The 13,139-nt window shown below is 41.4% G+C and overlaps 1 protein-coding gene and 1 long non-coding RNA gene across 5 annotated transcripts in view; one reads left to right on the forward strand and one right to left on the reverse strand.

The window, feature by feature from the left end:
- cep112 (centrosomal protein 112) overlaps positions 1-13,139 on the forward strand; it is a 145,306-nt gene that overhangs the window by 94,477 nt on the left and 37,690 nt on the right. The gene's annotated exons all lie outside the window — the stretch shown is intronic.
- Positions 9,071-12,943, reverse strand: LOC308411466. Its single transcript, XR_013974379.1, has 3 exons — positions 12,836-12,943; positions 12,282-12,369; positions 9,071-9,330 (listed from the first exon to the last, which is right to left on the reverse strand). It is a non-coding gene; the product is annotated as an uncharacterized lncRNA (long non-coding RNA).

Consider the following 13,139-nt stretch of genomic DNA (forward strand, 5'->3'; position numbering starts at 1 on the left):
TAACAACGAAGTCTTTAAAATCTTTGGTAGGCACCTCATCTCCTGCTATTAGGAGATTTTATCCAACAACCCTGGGTATTTAGTCTGAACATTGCACGAAGTTGCCCTTTCATAATGGGGGACATTCACTCCAAGCACGTTCTCATTGCTGCAGAGCAGTTTGGTTGAGGTGAGAGTACTGCATGGGCAAAACGCGCAGGAGGCGGGACACGCGGCGTCCACTTGCTTTCTGTGAATTCTCGATCTGTTGTCACAGGCTCACTCGGACATCAGACTTCGAACTAGAAAGCTGGCATGTTAAAAACTGCTCAGTGTCCAGTCCTGACTGCTTACATTTGGTCAGGTAATGTAAAGAACGTTTGTGGCTGCAGCGAGTCTGGGAAACTGTTTTAAATGTCGGAGCATTTGGCTAAGAATACAAATGGGCCAATGTTATCTGACCCTAAGGACAGATTTCCCTGAACTGCTCAATCAAATCAACCGAATATGCCTAAACAAAAAGTTGGGCAATAAGTGCTGTCAAAATCAAAACTATTTGTACTTTTGGGTCTTTGGGGTAACCCACTTATCATCATGGAATATACTGTTTTGAAATGTGCAAGGTCAGTTGTAGAGAGAAAACCGCAGCATTTCAATAGAGCCATTGTGCAGCATTGCTTTTTACTATTCCTAACGCACCAGGAAGTACTTCAATGAAATCTTCCATCGACTATCCATCTTCTTTTCTTGCTTTTGTGCTTTTTTACTTTCTCTCTGTCATATTCGTTCGTTCGCCGCCTTAGAAGCTGGACCCACGGTTGCGAAATCGCTCATAATCTTGTGCTTGCCTAGCAGGAAGCTGACCTAAGGTGGTGTTGATCATAAACTAATCCTTACTGCAGGGCCCATCAAAGAGAGCATTTTTCATTAAACACCATCCCACACCAGCTGTGCAGCATTAGGCCCGGAATGCAGGGACCTCCGAAGCACCCAGGCAGCCATTTTGGCTCCATATGGCAAACAGAATCAGTAATTCTGAAGCGAGAAAGACCCGAGAAAGAGAGTGTGCTTACGACAGCGTAATCTTTATTTGAAGAACTCACGCTATTTACTATCAGTCCCTTTTGGATATGCGAAGGCTGTTTTTCAGCTAAAAGTTGTTTTATCTTTTAGGCCCCGCTTTAATTCCTCTGTGTGTCTTTGGTCTTTTATGTACGCAAGAAAAAAAATGACCCACAGTTGCTGGGCAGTCTGGAGTGGATTCAAAGCTGCGTTGAACTCAGACAGATAACACTATCAGCAATGCGCTAGTTTCACTTTCATGAAGAGATTAATGATTTCTCCATCCTTTTTGTCAGCTCAACGTTGATTCTTCAAAAAAAGATTCACCAAGGTTGAACATCTTACTTTCCTTTTTTTTTTGTACTTTCTTATCTGTCTCCAAGTTTGACTTTGCAGTGGGCAGGGAAAACTTTTACTATTTCTTACACCCTGTTTCTTTTTTTCCCACATGCAATTGAAGTCAGCCAGACCTCAGATCCATATTGACTCGTTCGCCCTGTTTTGTAAGCTGAAAATTTCTCATTCTTTTGATGCAGACAGAAATGCTGTCCTCTGCAGTCCACCATGCTCTTGGAAGCAGAGGCTGAGCAGGCCAGCTTTCCCTCTTTTTTATATATATATATTTATATATTTTTTTAACCCATCTCCCAGATTCTGAAAAAAGAAAAAAAAGAGGCAAGAGAAATCCATTAAATCCATGAATGGATTCTCATCAAAGACACGTGCGTTTAAGGGAGAGACAGAAAGGGAGAGCGATGGATACAGGGGGGGATGTGGGGGAGCGGTGTTTTGGTGGAGGTTCTGGGAGTAGACGGGCAAAGCTTCTGGAATGAAATGATGAGAAGCAGGAAATCAGAGGAGATAAGATCAGACGTTGAGATAGTTCAATGCATTTGATCACCAAAAAGGAAAGGAGAGAAGGAAAAGTGATGGAAGCAGGCTCAGGAAAAGGTGTGTGGAGGTGTGTTAGACTGGATGCTATTGAAGCTTATCTTTGCTAGTGTGTGTGTGTGTGTACACACATACATGCACATGTGTGAACACACACAGCCCCAGACCTCTCAATCTCTATTCTGCACTGAGGGGTCTGTGAAGCCGCTTCTGTGCCTGATAAAGACGCCTCATCTCTGGGCTACAGTGAGCATGAATCCTGCCTCTTACGCACACCACCTCCTTATTTGACTTTTTTATTCTACCCTACACCTCCACCCTCCATTTCTCTGTCTCTCCCTCTCTCTCTCAGTCTTCACCGATATCTTTAACCCTTCCTTCAAGCTCTAGCAAGACTTATAATGTTTGTGCTTTCTGTAAATAGTTAGTTTTAACCAGAAGCCTTCGCTAAGCAGCTTGGAGGCACAGTTTCTTACCACATGCATATGAACAGGTTCTTGTCAAACACCAGCTATATTTGCACTCAGTGCTTAGTAGAAGTTGAACTCACCCCACACCCCACAATAAGATATTATCAGAATACTACACTGCATTACAATGTAGTCGTGATCACGGTAATATGCCTAATTAATCCCCCCACCTGGTGCTTAATAGGGATATGAAGTTTGACATTTGTCTAGTGGAGAAAAGGTCTTTATGTTGGACGTCTTCACCCCACACAACTGTATATATCCATGTATAGCCACACCTTGCTTGCTAATACAGCCAAGAGTTCTGAGACAATGAAAGACAAAAGATCAGGAGGCTTCAGGTTTGATAGGAATTTAATGAAATTTGGAAATTAAAATTTATATTCACCTTTAGTCTGGAGAGTAAAGCACCTTGAACTGCAAGAAGAGGTTAGATGTGTGAATTTTGTCTAATATGGTTGTGTGGACCTGACTATATCTGCATGAATGTGTACCGGTAGAAAAGAGAGGGCGCATAAATACAGAGACATGTTGAGTTTCCTTGTTGCATCTGTATGACATACACCAGCTTCTTTCTCATATTATTTTAATTGTTGGTATAACCAACACGTGTACATTAAAAATGAAGGAGAAAAAAAGCTTTCCATGGGTAAGTAGTAGAAAAGGACTGTGTGTGCATGCACAGGGTAGTGTCCATGTGCATGCACACTTGCACCCCACATCAAAGGAACGGGGAATTTCATCAAAAACTAACCGAGTGTGACAAAATTACCTGAAGGCAAAGTCAGCCAATGAGAAAGCAGCTTTTTGGCATGCAGTAGCCAACCACTGCTTCCTGTCACTGCACTAGTTTCCCCCTGGCTGTGCCCCATGTGATGTCCATGACATGAAAGGCACTACAGAGCTCAGTCATCCTCTGACACAGGCGCACACAGGCTGAGCATCAGACAGCTACACCATGGAGGCCTGTGCCTTCCAATTGGTCTCTTTAGTTTCACAGGTGTTTTTGTTTGCTTCAAGGACGTTTTTCACTTTAACCTGAGAGGTTTTCCTCTGAAAGCTACCTAGCTTCAGAAGGTGAATGAGACTGTATCCCCTAACTGGAACTGGGGCTTTGTTTTGTGTTTTCGCTCACTGGCGCGATGCTGCAAATGTATAAGCCTTTTATAGTGATGAAAATAAGAAAGTGCACCCTATTTCAATTCCAAGGTTTTACATACCAGGACTTCTCTTTTTTTTAATAATCTGGTCCTTAGCAGATCCCAAACTAATTTAAATACCTCAGGTGAACAGCAACACATATTTTATTGCAATGTTTTTTTTATTCAACAAAAGCTAAGTGAAAATGCAGAAGCAGAAAAAACTAATCAGATCCTTTTAGTCAGCAGCTTGTAGAACCACAGTTAGCAGCAATAACTGAAGTGATCATTTTCTGTATGACTTTATTAATCTCAATTTTTTTGGAGGAATTTTCATTCACTCTTCTTTATTGTCTTGCTTTCAGTTCATTGAGGTATGTGGGCATTCAGTTATGCACAGCTCTCCTAAATGCCACAGCATTTCAATCATGCTGAGGCTGCATGATCCACTCTGGGCCAAACTGATGGCCGCACGTCTTTTTCTAGAATACTTTGGCATACAGATCAATTCATGGTCCCGTGCCTGCAAAATAAGCCCAAGTCATCACCCCTCCAGTGCTGTGCTCGACAATAGGTACGAGCTGTTTGTTCTCATATGCTGTGTTTTGATATCCCCAGACATAGTGCTGTCCATCATGGTCAAACATCTCTACTTTATTCTCATTTGTCCAAAGGACATTGTTCCAGAAATCTGGTTGTTTGTTCAGATCTGGTTTTACAAACCTGTGCTGTGTTGAGATGTTCTTTTTTGAGAGAAGAGGCTTCTCTTTGTAACCCCCCTATCCAACACCCTGAACAGGTCACTAGTGTGTTGTAGACGGAGACAGAAAGCCATTTGCACTTACATTTGCAGCTATGGGCAATGTAGAGTCACCAGTTAACCTAACCCAACTAACTCCATGTCTTTGGACTGTGGGAGGAATCTAGAGTACCTGGAGGGAACCCATGCAGACATGAGGAAAACATACAAACTCCACACAGAAAGGACTCAGCCAGATGGTGGATTCAAACCAGGACCTTTTTGTTGTGGTGTTAACCACTGCACCACCATGCTACCCTAGTTCAATTCATCCCTTTTCTATTCCCCAGGTTTCTCAATGGTGCAGTATAATCTGTACACCACTGTTTCAGGCTGAATGATAATAACCCCTCTGCTGTTAAATTGCTAAAACTGTATGGATTTTCAGGTCAGGGCAAAATTTGATTGCAGAGGATTTAAAAGATATTTCATGCTCATTTTTTTAACATTAAACAATAAGCGTGGAACATCTTTTAACCTGCTAAGAGATGATCTGGTATTTTAGAACTTAAACTTAAAGAACCAGCTAAAGATTATACTGCCAGGTAACACTGGCAGCCGCCAGTATTTATCTATTTATTTATTTTGCATTGTTAACTGCAAACAGCTAGGAATTGAGAATATCTTTCATACAAAGCAGGGATATATAATCCGACTTCTTCAACCTTCAGTCTGATACAGATACCTTTCTGCTGATACCAAGCTCGCATCTGATATTCAGTGTATAATAAGTATAATAAGGTGTATTCTCCCGTCTGAGAAGGTGACTGGGAATCATTGTTTTACACGTAAGGCAACATCAGGCTCAGCCTTGAACATTGATCTCCTAATTTCGTAACATAAATTGTCCAAAAACATCAAAGAATATTAATTTACTGAACTTTTTTTGTGAACTAAAGTGAATACAATAATAAATGTAAAAGTGTAATGGCGCTATTTATCAGGTGCTGTGAATTTATTTGCATTAGAGTCGTTTCCTTTCAAAGCAGTAGTGACTGTGTTTTTTACCCCTCGGACATAAAAGGCTGATGGGGTATTATTGTCACTCTGCTGGGCAAACAGGCAGGCCAATGACATGGACACCCAAATTTGAGAATGAGATAACTTGAGGAGTTTGAAATTAATAACATTAGTGCATCTACTAAAAATATTGGACTAGTTTTCAGGTTTTCTGAAAATCTTGTGAATGCGATAACTTAACAGCAAGGCGATGTAGGATTTTAAAATTGATACCAAAGGTGTGTCTGCTGTGAGGCTGATTTTTAGCACTGGCCGCTGCCGGTATTTTTCAGTCATGACAACTGATTTGACCACGATTTGCTGTTAGGTGTTACAGTTTTGCACACATATAATGAAAAGCTGGTGGTATAGCAGAGCTACTTGTTGACCTCTATGTTAGCTCACCTGCTAGCTCCTGCTATTATTTGGTGATATAAAGATAGAATAACACAGAACTGAACTAAATAGTTCGACACATTATTGATATCTGATCCCTGATTTTCCAAATCTTTCCCTTTAGAAATCATTTTAGCTGGAATGATTTTCATATACTTTCAAGTCTTAAGAGAGCGTATACAGATCTACACTCACATTTCATTTTAATTTGTAGAAAATTGCTGCAATCCCTTTAAAATGAGGTTTTTCTTTTGTTTTCAGTATTACATCTGGAGAACAGGGTTTCTGCAGGCCTTGGGTGCTTCAGCTTGGCTACAAACTTTGAAAACCTTTTTAAAAATTTGTTTGCACCAAGGAATTCATGTGTATATAAGTTTTGTTTGTTGTGCTGTGCACTACGCTGACTGTGCAGACTTTTATGTGGCCGTGCGCGCATCTGCTTTCACACAACTTTCCATGTGTGGACGCATGCACCCCTGACCGAATGTGGTTTGACTGTTTGGATCCTGATGTGCCTTCACTGTGTTGCATTCCCATCCATATTTAGAGCCGTGCACTTGTGATCAGACCACCCAAGATGCTTTTAGTACAAAACAAGCACACGGCTGATTTTCCTAATTTTCAGAGAATTTACAACTCCAATTGGCAGACTTTTTTTTTGGCTTTCTTTATTTAAAATGTTTGTGTAAATCTTTACGTGCCCGTTTTCTGCGTGCCTGTAGGAAATTAGCAGCTTACTGCATAAAACGTGAGAAAAGAAATCTGCTCAAACAGAATAGCAGTTGAGGTAAAAGATTTATAATTTTTGCAAGCGTGAAGCATATCTTAACGTGACAGTGAGCCACAGAAATATTCCACCGGTGGTGTTTTAGAGGACTGCATTTGTTATCATCATTATTATGAGTGTTTATCAGCCATAAACTGGTCCATAAATGTCTCATTTCTTTGGAGAACACAGTCTTTTGGTGCTAAAACTATAGACAAGTCTCAGCTTCCACGTCGCGACTCAGAAAGATGTGATAGCTGTTTAATTTTTTGTTTGTTTGGTTGGTTTTGAATACATTCGTTCATATTTTATCCACGTGAAGCCATTCATTCTTTCTAGCTCTGATCCTGACCTCCAGAGAGCTTACTGTTCTCTCTCTCAGCCGGAAGATGGTGGTACAAGGTTGTTGTCATTGTATTTGTCATAGCTACGTCTCGTTCTTCTCTCTTGCCTCCTGTCGTTGCTGACTTATTAGGTTGGTCCTCTGCCATTTGGAGATATACCAAATCATATTATTCAGTCGGTCATGGATTAGGCGAGGAGGAGAAAACCAGTGGCTGGGGGATGATCAAACAGGGCCCACATTCACCTCACACTGACAGACTAACCGGGAGACAAAGAGATTGGAGGGGCAAGGCAAGGGGTCTGATTTTATGGGGAGGGGTGGAGGGTAAAGTTTAAGATGTTTTGTGCAGATTATTGGCTAAATTTGGATTTGCCTTCCATTGGTATATGTTGGCATCACAGCTCCGTGCGCGCATGCCCGGATCTCTGCGAGCTCCTCGTTTCCTCAGTGCACCATCGGGCCCGGCGGCGGAGAGGGAGGGAGAGAGCGAGCGAGTGAGTCACCCAGCAGATGAAAGAGTCAAAGTAAAAGCTCTGCCATCCCAAAAAAAAAACATCACACAGCTCCCTCGCTCACTTTTTGAAGTCATCCAAGAGGAGGGAGGGAAGCGACACACTTTTTTCCAATCGCATTAAAACATGGCGTCAGGCAGCTCCCATCTTGTTGCACGCTATAGATTACACTTTGGTTTGAAGTGGAGTTTTAAGTGGGACACCACTATGTTGTTGTTTTTTAGTTGTGTGTGTGTGTAGCGAAGGGGAAAATCTCTCAGTTCAACTGAAAATCATGCTGCACCTTAACATCAGTAACATCAATCCAAAATACACTGAAGACATAAATAGAGATGTACCTACACAGAGAAGTCTAAACCGAATTTCATTGCGACTCTGCGAGATTTCAGTGAATAACTGAGACGATTCTGCGTGTTCTTGTGTTAAGTCACAGCTTGACTGTCAACTCAAGTTAAGACCAATGCCTGTGAACAGTTAACGCACAAATCTGGGCACAGAAAGCATGACTGAGACACTTTCAGCATCTGATTCAGCATTCGAAGCGTTTAAATCCTCAAACTTCTTTTTTTTTAATCCCAGCCTTAAGATGTAGGTTAGGTTTTAATCCCTTTCACACTGATGGCAAAAGGATATAATTGGTTTTCTGTTATAAAGATCCAGCTGGTGGAGTGTGTAATCACTGAACATTTGGGATGTTGCGTGTGTCTGCGTATTTGATGTATGTTTATCTGCCTGTGCGTGCCCGTGATGCATTATTTCTGTGCTGTGTATGAAGCGGCACTGACAGTTAGCAGCAGGGATGAAGAGAATCACTACTGACAGGCAGTGATGGCAAACTGTGAAATGGAAATAAAGCCTCTTGTCATTACAGCAGCAACTCTCTCTCGCACACGCAGATACACAGGCGAGCGCAGCAAGACAGCAATGATTACAGACAAACGAGCAAATAACATCTCCCAGCTCTCCCTCACTAGCAGATTGAACTCAAATTGTTATGAGAGTCATGCGCGGTGAACAGAGAATCGTTTTGAATGCTTACAAATACTGCTGCCACTAAAACTGAAGGCTTTGTGGAGCAATGGAGAAAAGCTTCTCTTTGAAATCGCTTTCTTTCCTTCAACAAACGAACCCCCACAAATCTGCTCCCCAGCGTGTCGTACACAACTTGTTGTATGCAGGGTTGAACCACCAACAGCCATTAAGAGAACATGTTGTAACTCACTGTAACGTCCCGGCTTTTTACCTAACCACTTTTCGGATTGGAGTCCGCACTGTGTCCTTTCGATGTGTCTTGTGATATCATCCTTGCGTAAGCAAGTATTGACTTTAGTTTTGTGCCTTTTGTCAGAGTTCAGCTTTAGGACGATGCTGAAAACCATAATTGCTCTTTAGCAATGTGAGATGATTGGAAACACATCGCAGAAAAATGCCATATGGAAGCAATATCCTGTCCAAGATGGAAGAGATTTTGGAAATAAAACCTTGTTTTCGGAGAAGTTGGGATTGCTGTTTTAAATGTAAATAAAAACAAATGCAATGATTTGCAAGATATTTAAACCCCATTTTTAATTAAGTGGTGAAACTAAGGAATGTTCTAGTTCTTTGAAATATATGCTCAGTTAGAACTTGTTGACAGCAATTCTTTGCAAAAACAAAGTTGGAAAAGTCACATCGTGCTTAAAAACAAAGTGGGAAATGTCTCGCAGTGGATCAAGTTAGTCAGTAACATGACTGAGTGCTAAAAGAACATCCCAGAGTGGCTGAGTCTTTTAGAAGTAAAGATAGGGAGTGGTTTACCCCTCTCTGTGAAAGACTGTTTGGGCAACATATTGCAAAGAATTTGGGAATTTCATCATCTATGGTGCATTGTGTAATTAAAAGATTGAGGGAATCTGGAGAAATCTCTGTACACAAGGGACAAGGCTGAAAACCAATATTGGCTGTCTGTGACCATCTGGTCCTCAGGCGGTACTGCAAAACAAAAAAGAAATAAATCATTGCATGGACTCAGGAACTCATATAAAAATAACTGAACATAGTTTGTCTTTGCTGCCATAAGTACAATGTGGCACGAATGCAAAAGAAAACAAACATGCATAGTAGCAAAGCAGAAAACTTTCCTGAGGTCTGAAGAATCAAAAATTGGAAAACTTTCTTTCTAGTGAGATGGAGCTCCTTGCTTGTTGTCAGTGCTAAGAGTTTAGACGTTGGCAATGCATAATGATTAGCATTAGATGGATATTTGGGAAAGGCATCAGGGTTATAATATGTAGTGTGCACAGAGGTGCAGTGGTTAGGGCTGTTGCCTCACAGCAAGAAGGTCGCAGAGAGCGAGATTGCTTGTCTTCCTTGTACCTGTTTAGAGTCTCTCCAGGTACCCCAGTTTCCTCCCACAGTCCAATTACACGCAGGTTAGGTTGATTCTAAATTACTTGACTGTGAATGAGCATGATTGTCTGGCTGTGTTGGCCCCACGATAGACTGTGACCTATCCAATTTGTACCCCGCCTCTTACCCCTGACAACTAGGATAGGCTCCAGTTCATGGAATATATTCCAACAATATGCTTTTTCCTTTTTTGGGGGGAGAAGCTACGCAGTCATCCACAGTAGCTTTTTTTCAGTGTGGACATTGTTTATTTCAGTAAAACAATACCAAACTGCATTCTGCACAAAAACAAAGCTTCAAAGAAAAAAAAGGAAAGTACAGGTGTTAAATTGGCTTCGGTACAGTCTAGGTAAAAGGTACTTGTGGGAATGGGATACCATTTTGCTTTTGATTTCCTTAGTTCAAGCACTTTGAGATTTTTGTTATAAGGAGAGGTGATGAAACACATCCCAACTTCTTTTTGAAATGCTTTGCATGTATGAAATTCGTTATTCGTTAATTTAGTAAAGTTTGAACATTTGATGTGTTTTCTACTGCTGAAAACTGTGACACAAACATTACCATGCAGTGACTACATTGATTACACTAAGAAATGTTTACCTTAGCTGCTTCCTCCTTTAGCAAGAATACAGCCGTCTGTTGTGAACAAAGGGATTGCACACCTTGAGCAAATCTCATTTCCAGCAACAGATCAAACTCTGGATGTGTGTTTGGCCTTCATGCATCCTGTTTGTCTGCTGTGTCTGTTTGAATAAGTGTGACTTGTGTGCGTATCGTTAAGTGTGTGAGAGAAAGTCCCCCCCCCCCTCGCTTTCTTTGTGCCACTCATGTCCCCATCCTTTTTAAGTGTGCCCATGTATCCATGTGTGCCCGTGTCTATGTGTGTGTTTGGCCTGCTTCCCATTGCAGATTATTAATTAAGTCCTGGTAAGCGGTGCATGCCTTACCTTCAGATCTACTTCCACTTTCTTTAGCACACACTGGTATCTGCGCACGCACACACACACACAAAGACGAACACACTTCAAAGCAGCTGCACTCCACACCGCTAGGATTAAGAGGCGATTGAAGAGCCTGATACAGCCTCAAAGTGCCTTCAGCGCAAAAATGCCTTTGGCAGGGCGCAGGTACTCTCTTTGAAAGTTCTTACACACTCACACAGACACACACATATGGATGGGCTTTTAATTTAGCACTGTTTTCCCTTTGTATTTGTCACAGTCCAAATGGGGTATTTTTCACTGCGTGTACTATCCATATTTTCTTCTACTTCTGTCCATTTTTATGTGTGTTTAGATGGTAGAGGTTTATAATGTTTGAAGTTTTTTTTAAATACTTTTTTATAATACTTCCTGCTGAAATCCCCCGAGTGACTTCAGGTAAAAGGAATAAGTTAGTAGCAAGCTCTTTGTGATTTTATAAAAAATCTGAGCCTGTTTGTGTGTCAGTATGACCACATGCTAAAGGTACAGTCAGTAATTTGAGGTCATTTAATGGAAAATAAGGATATATAGTGTGTAATTAGATCTTCCAACAAATTGATTCATTCTCAAACTTATAATTAATGTATTAAAAATAAATGGGAGTTGGTTGGCATTGGTTTGTGAAGGCTGCCATGTTCCCTTACTATATTTGAATACAGTGACCAGGTAGGACAGCTCCCTTCCAACTGATCGCATTTTATGTAGAGACACCTGCATTTTCAGGCTGAAGTTATAAAGGATCATATCTATGTTTTATCATCGGGGGAGGGGTCATCTTCACCAAAACCACGAAGGAAAGAGACAGCACCACTGGCATCTGTGTAAAATGTCATACTCTTCCTTTGCATCTCAAGCCTTATCTCATAATATAAAGTCAGGGCAAAAATGTCCATAAACATGCTTATTTATTCCCAGTGTTGTCACAACTCCTTGTTGTCAGCAAATTAGACATGTGACACTCCGTCTCCGCTTGACAAGAAATAGCTAAACCACAACAGCTGGTTACAAGCTAACATCATACCAGCTAATGTTAGACTTGAGTGTCCTAAAAATCTCACTTGTCTTTCTTATCCATCTATTTATTCTTTTCCACTTGTCCTTATCAGGGTCGCCGGGGGGCTGGAGCCTATCCTAGTTGTCATAGGGTGAAAGGTGGGATATATCCTGGACAGGTAGCCAGTCTGTCACAGGTCTAACAATGACAGACAGACAACCATTCACACTCACATTCACACCTATTGACAATTTAAAATCACCTGTTACCTTCACCCCACTCTCCCATATCTTTGACCTGTTGGATGAAACCCAAGTACCTGGAGAGAACCTACACAAACAGGGAAAACCTGCTGAGGACCTTCTTGCTGAGGCAATAGTGCTAACCAGTTTCAGTTTTTTCCTTCTGATAAACAGTTTAATTAGATTCATATGAGAGTTTATTCGCCAAGTGTCTGAGTCCACTTCAAAGAAAGTTTCACTAAAGGCAGTTAGCAGCAGCTAACAGAGGCTAATAGCAGCGCTTACCAGTAGTTCAGGATATCTTCAACAACTCACCTCAGTGTGACTGTCGTGGGTCAGAAGTGAGTTTCACGGACTCATCAAATTATATTACAGTCCTTTGACAAAGATTCCCGGCTTCCTCCTGAGTAAATAAAGGTGGACACTACTCATCCAGCATTGACAGCTGAGGTAAACAGTGGACTGAATCTGGATCGCCTCCAAGCAGTAATAGAAACATTCCAGCCAGCTGGGGCCATTATGGGGTGCAGTTTAAATTTAATGTTTTTGATCTCTTGGCTGTTGAAAACATGTTCGAGGGGCAAGAAAACACAACTCAGTTTACTGCACTTTGCAGTCTACTGACGTCAACTTGAATCTTGGTCTAGCTGTGAAAATTTTACACACTGTAAATTTAAACCCATGTACATGTGAACCTACAGTCTCACATTGTGCAGTATAAACATCACCTAAATTAACTGTAGAGACGATTATGTGTAAATGGAGAAATAGATACATTTAAGACTCTTCTTTCATCTTTTTTTTAAATTTTTCTAAATATAGAACACGAACAATACACAAATATTTGTTATTATAACAGAGTCACTCACAATATGGAGCAGAGCTGAGACAGAAAATGTAAAAAAAGAACTCCATTTGTTTCCCTTTCGCACAGACAGTTCATTCTCTCGTCTTTCCTACGCCCTCCTTTGTCCTCCGCGCTCTCATCAGCTGCTTTAGGGCCCCTGGGGACAAGCGGGCCGCCACTCAAAGAGTCCTGGCGCAGGAAGACAGGGCTTGTATCCTTGGTGATGGCTCTGTGTTTCCGTGGTGACAGGTGTGTCCGTTCAGAGCGGACGGCCGTGTTTGTCAGGAAGTGTTTGGAAGGGGTGCGGAGTCCAAACGCAGCTCAGG

Source organism: Rhamphochromis sp. 'chilingali' (assembly GCF_963969265.1).
Source record: "Rhamphochromis sp. 'chilingali' genome assembly, chromosome: 15".
NCBI classification, from domain to species: Eukaryota; Metazoa; Chordata; class Actinopteri; order Cichliformes; family Cichlidae; genus Rhamphochromis; species Rhamphochromis sp. 'chilingali'.